Source organism: Anabas testudineus, chromosome 2 (assembly GCF_900324465.2).
Source record: "Anabas testudineus chromosome 2, fAnaTes1.2, whole genome shotgun sequence".
NCBI lineage: Eukaryota > Metazoa > Chordata > Actinopteri > Anabantiformes > Anabantidae > Anabas > Anabas testudineus.
Window position 1 is genome coordinate 13,575,284 of NC_046611.1, and position 6,000 is coordinate 13,581,283.

Sequence of the window (6,000 nt, forward strand, 5' to 3'; positions counted from 1 at the left end):
TTAGTCCTCAGACAGGTTTTACAGTTTCTAACGTGTTTGTACTGTTCTCTATCTGTGCAGATGAACACCATGATCACGATGATGATGATGATGGACAACAGATCAGACGACATCACTGTAACAAACACATCATGTGATAGATATTAAATGTGTGATTTACCTGTGCAGATGTTCAGGTGCTGCTCACTGATGAAGATGATGGTGAAGACGATGATGAAGGTTAAAGTCCGCCCTATTCGTCTCTGTTTGTTTTATTCTCTCTGTGGTTTTCGTTGCTCTTTGATGGATTATTGGTTTTTACTCTGACACACCAGGCCCCGCCCACAGAGATTAACCTCTCAGCTGTCAATCACAGCAGGGAGAGGGAGGGCAATCAGGGACGATGGCTTCCCGCACAGGATTGTGGGAATTGTAGTTTTCATCTTTCCAACACACATGGTTTAAAGTTTACATTCATATTTTGTCATTTGGCAGACGCTTTTATCCAAAGCAATTGCTTTGTACAAGGTGAAAGGTAAAGGCAGGTTAGGCAGGAGGTGGTAGACCACAGCTGGGATTCAAACTACAGTCTCCCACATGGAGGGCAGCGATCCAGTTGCTATATATATCCCTCTCTGTCAGGCTTTGCATCCTACGCTTCAGATTCTCCAACCCTTCTTCAGTCCTTGCTCTTCACTGCTTCTCACGCACGTGTATTTCTACCTGTTTCTATACCACTCTTTCATTTTGTTATGTCATGTCAGATAGTTGTAAAACAAGCAAGTCTGTGGCTTCCTGGGATCAGGTTTGAACAAGGTTAAAGGTTTAATGTGTACACACCAAGCCATTTGGCAGAGAGTAGTTTATTGTTTACTCTGACTTTGTCACCTTGGAGTTGTTGTCACCTGATCAGCCTTATTTCAAAATATTTTGCTGAATCCTCCCTTGTCCTACAGGCTGTAATATGATAAGGACGACGTCCGCAGACTCAAAGCTGTATGTTTCCAGTGTGCAGTTACTGGCAGCACCAACCTGTCCAGTGTTTTTTCTGCTGCTTGTTTGTTCTTTTCTCTCTCCTCTTTCGACTCAACCGAACCGGTCGAGGCAGATGGCCACCCGCCCTGAGTCTGGTTCTGGTTCTGGTTAAGGGAAGATTGTGTTGTTTGCTCTTGGGTCCTAAACTTCGAAGTTAGTGTTCTGATCATGTTTTAGATATATAGAGAAAATTCTAAAGTTCACAAACCACTGTCCACTGTCAATGCAAGATGATATGAATTCACAAAATCAAAAGGAATCTATATCAGAAAGGTTTTGAAAAGTTTAAATTTATTTTGAATCCACCTGTTTTTGTTTGTTTCCTGACGACGTTCTGTCAGAGACTAGCATGATTCCTGTTTTTCACTTTCTGGTGAAAAACAGGAATCATGCTCATGCTCTTATTTTGATGTCCTTTCTGTCTCATGTCCTGTTTCTTGTCTCCAGCTTCTCGTAATCACCGTTATTAGTTTCACCTGTGTCCCTCTGCTTCTATTTAAGCCTCCCTCAGTCACTATACCTTTGCCATGTTGTCAGTTTTTGATACTGCTCTGTATTGTATTGTATGCAATTACATTACCTTGTGTTTCACTCTTGTGCTTAGACCTTTTCTTGTCCTGGACCATTATTGTTTTGCCTGTTCTGTGTATCTGGACCTTTGCTTTCACCCTGGATCAGCCTTTTGTAATTCCCTTTATTTTCTGTTCGTATCCAACCACGTGCCTGCCACGGCTGGACACGTGTTTTGTTGTTACTATGTTTTTTTGTGCCACACCCTGCCATGTTAGAGTCTGTGCTCATAGGACCATAGGTGAGGGTAGAAATGTAGTTAAACCGTTAATTTAGATCTTTCCCTTGTGCCTCACCTCCCCCTCACCACAATGGTCTGATGCAAAATCTACATTACTGTAGTTGAATCTTGACCATTTGGACCTGAAGTGTAAAATAAAGATGCTTTGTTGTGAGAAGCAGATGCAGCAGTTTGAAATTAAACTGTGAGTCTAAACTGTGTGTCTTTGGTTCTGATGCTTTGAATGTGCTGACTGGTTCTAATTGGTCTGGGAGGTTGAGCTGTTTCCATTCTCCTCCAAGAAACGGACCTCCTGTGTCTGTAGGTCTATAGGTGACCATGTACGAGGGTCCATCAGAGACCTGGGTTGTTTCTGAAAGATCTTTGCTGCAGCACGAGTCATGTATAAATCCCAGTTTATCCTTTGGTTATCTGACAGTGTTTGTCTCCATCTGCTGCTTAAACACATCAGTGCAGTTATATCCTGTAGCTGAGGGTAAAGCAGCAGAGGAAGTCATCAAGTAATTCAGACTTGATTATTGTAATGTTCTGTTTCACACCCACTACCTTGCAAAAACCTCCTAGCTGACATCAGACTGGAGGTTTTTAAATAAAAACCTGAAATGCATTTACAGATTTGTACGTGTTACCAGTACTTTGTTGGTGGGTGGGTTTCAGTCTCAATGAACTTATAAGCCCAGTATTTCAGTGTAGCTCATATAGTCCTGCCGACAAGATCACAGCATTTATTTAGACAACAACTGCTTCATCTCTCTGTTTTCTCTGGTGGTTCATTGCTTTGAACAGCAGGTGGAGCTGCTCCATCAACAGTGCTCCGTTCACAATGGAAACCTGGTCTTCGGGTTTTATAGAACTGAGAGTGCTTTCACAGCTACAGGCTTTAGTCTGTTTGAATCAAACTCAGGTTCATTTACTCAATTACTCTAAGAACAGTTTTCAGGTAGCATTTCTACTTAACACTTGTACTGTTCTTCATTACATCTGAATGGGAAATGTTGAACTTGTTACTGGACCGCAGCTTTTCAGTTTTAGATGTTTAACATTTAGGTAAATTCACAATTGACATGAACTCGCTACATAATTTTTTCTCTCAACTCCTCAGGCAGTTTCATTTAAACCAAACTGGAGTCAAACACAGTTTTACTAAGTCAAAACATATGTGTATTCATTAGTTTTTCTTCTTCCGTGAATTGTGCACCGACTCCTCACATTCATCTGTGACAAGCTCAACATTACCAAACTAAATTAAGTTAATTAAAACAAATCTGACTGTAAAAAGAACTGTTAAACCAGCATCACCTACAACAGTAATAAAGAAGTTTCTAATAATATATCAGTCGCAGACTTTTACTGTGATATTTTACATTTAGCCTCTTTTACTTGTAGCACCACATCCCAAAATGAGGTTAGTGGTTTCTCCGCTGAAGTAAAGAATATCAGGAAGTTTTCCAACACTGTGATTTTAGTTATATTAGCTCGATAAATTGTTTATGTGTGGACAAGTGCAGTGTGGCAGTGCTTCTCAGATTTTTGCATAATTTACTTAAAATAGGGAAATTCTCATGTATTCTGCATTGACTACACATAAAGGAAACATGTAAAGTGAAATATATCTTAAATATGGTTTGTTTGTTTTAAATATGTAGTTCCTAAAACCAAACCAAACAAAACACTGCAACACAACAGAAAACACAACAAACCTAAAATAATTTCAGAGCTTCAACAATAAAACATCACTGTAAACTGAGATTAGACGTTCAGCTTCGTCGATGTTGACATTTTTAGTTGATCATCAGAATATTAGAATATTCATAAAAACTTTAAAGCACTCTTTTTTGAAAGCAGTTTGCAGCTTGATGTAAAAAATATCCAATATATAATAAATATAATGTACTGTGTAGGAGGACGCAGAGCAGAAGGAGGAGATCTGAAAATGGACAGAGGATGAAGAAGAAGCATCAGAGTGAGCCGTACTTTTTCTGAGTGATTTGAGTGACGTTAAATCAGAGGAAGCAGCTGGTGTCCTCCACTCTTCACCTCTATCACTCTGCTCCTTTCATCTCCACCAGAGAAGTGGGGATGGGGGGTTCAGGGGCCTCGGCACCAACGGGCCGCCGTCTGGAACAAGACTAGCTCTGTTGCTGCAGAGAGTGAGAATAGTGCGTTTTGCAAATGTCAGTGGTTCTTGGAGCAGAGACTTCACATTTTCACATTACTGTAAATGAATATGTACACACAGAATAACACAACATATAAAAACAGACACAACGAAAGAGTTAATCCATGACAGAACAGTATGAATGTAACTGTCGCAAACCAAACTCCATAGAGAAAACACATAAAGAAACACATCCATGTCCTGTAGCACATCACAGGGAACATGAACATGAATGTCCATTAATGGACATGTTATTAATGGACATTTTCCAGCTGTTTATTTTAAATTTGTGAATTAATTTAAATGTATTTATTTTATATCTGTGAGGAATCCCATTCATCCAGGTCATGGTTATCCAAAAAATTGCTGATCAGTGACAACTGGATTGAAGACTGAAGACATTTCACCTTCAATCCACACTGTGTGTGTCCAAAAATGTGCCTAACTACACTGTATGGGACAAATGTGTGGCCAAATCTATGTGGACACACAGTATTAGTAAGATTGATAATAAAATCAAACTAAATCAATGTATGTAGAGAATAATATAATTCTGAACAAAGATAGTGTTCAAAAAATATGTGTACGGACAATATGGCTCTTCAGATTCAGTTAAATGATGTGTCTTAAAGTCGGCATCACAACATCTGACCCCTGGTTACTTTATGTTAGGTATGTGACCAGAAGTGTGTGGACAGCTGAGCACATCTGACAACCTGCTAATGCCATGTTCACATTCTCGAGCTCCATCACTGCTCCTGTTGTCATTTCTCTGTTCTGCGCTCCAGCTCCCCTCTGCTTTCATCTTCCCTCTCAGCTCCTCCACTTCTCCCTCTGTCCTCCTAATGCTCTCTTGTTTTGTCTCAGCGGTTAAACCCCATCTGCTCACCTCCTCTCCACCTTTTCATCTCCTCCATTTGTCCTTTTCTCTTTGTGTTTGACTCGTGACAGCAGACGGACTCAATGGTCGGGGGCTTCACACACATGCAGCGAGTTTAAAGTCTCAGTGGGGACAAACGTCAACCTGCAGCCTGTATATTGTATAAATTTAATCATGTTAAAATTATTATTTAATTTCTACAACAGGCATATGACAACACATTATTTACTTCACTGGATCTAAGACAAGACAATTAGCAGTTAATGACCTGTATCTCAGTACTGTGGCATGATGTCAGCCTCACATCTGAACTGGGACCTGCTGAACCTGCTCTCTGCTCTGGCTCAGACGGGCTCCTGCCTGGGTTCAGCTTTGTGTTGACGCGTTACACGGAGCAGAGACATGTCCATCAGTCTGAGAGTTCATCATGTGCCCTCATGAGGAACATGAAACTACTCTGACCCGTTTGAAAAAAGTGGGACGAGATATTTCATCGAGACCTCACGGCTCAGACGGAGCAGCGAGAAAAGAGAAGATAAATTTAAGAGTTGATCATTGTTAAATCCTGTTTTAGTCTAAATGGAAAAAAATTCTACAAACATCAGACTCACACTGAAAGCAGGTGAAGTGATGCGGAGGAGAAAGTGACGGCTGCTCCCAGCATCTGTGTTTATAGCTAACACAGCCACAGGTGAGCGTCCAGGTGTGTGACACCCTATCAGGTTACCTGAGTCTGTGTGTGTGTGTGTGTGACCTTCCCTGTTTGGATCAAACAGTGTCTGCTTGTTGTGTGTTTTCATCGGCTCATTAACTCCAACAACACAACAGAGCCCCGAGCCAACACGCACAGGACCAAGGTTCAGTTTCTACTGTTGGATACAAACAGTGAACTATACACAACTTCCGTTTAATCTAATAATCTAAAATCCCACTCTTAAGGGACAGGCCCTCTAACCTGAGGTGAGTCCTGACAGTTAGACTTTTATTTGGGGACGTCTCGTTCAGGTTTGTTTGGCTACATGGGCCGTGTGGGCATCTCCACCTGCTGTTCTGGTTCATGTAGCTGCAGCAGCACAAAGTGTTAAAAGGCTGGATTAAACTGAAACCTGGTCACCTGCCCCCGATGGTGCCGGTCTC

The 6,000-nt window shown here is 41.1% G+C and overlaps 1 long non-coding RNA gene across 1 annotated transcript; it reads right to left on the reverse strand.

The window, feature by feature from the left end:
* Positions 1-3,035: 3,035 nt before the first annotated feature.
* On the reverse strand, positions 3,036-5,495 carry LOC113164365. Its single transcript, XR_003298990.1, has 3 exons — positions 5,132-5,495; positions 4,873-5,014; positions 3,036-3,966 (listed from the first exon to the last, which is right to left on the reverse strand). It is a non-coding gene; the product is annotated as an uncharacterized LOC113164365 (long non-coding RNA).
* Positions 5,496-6,000: the final 505 nt, after the last annotated feature.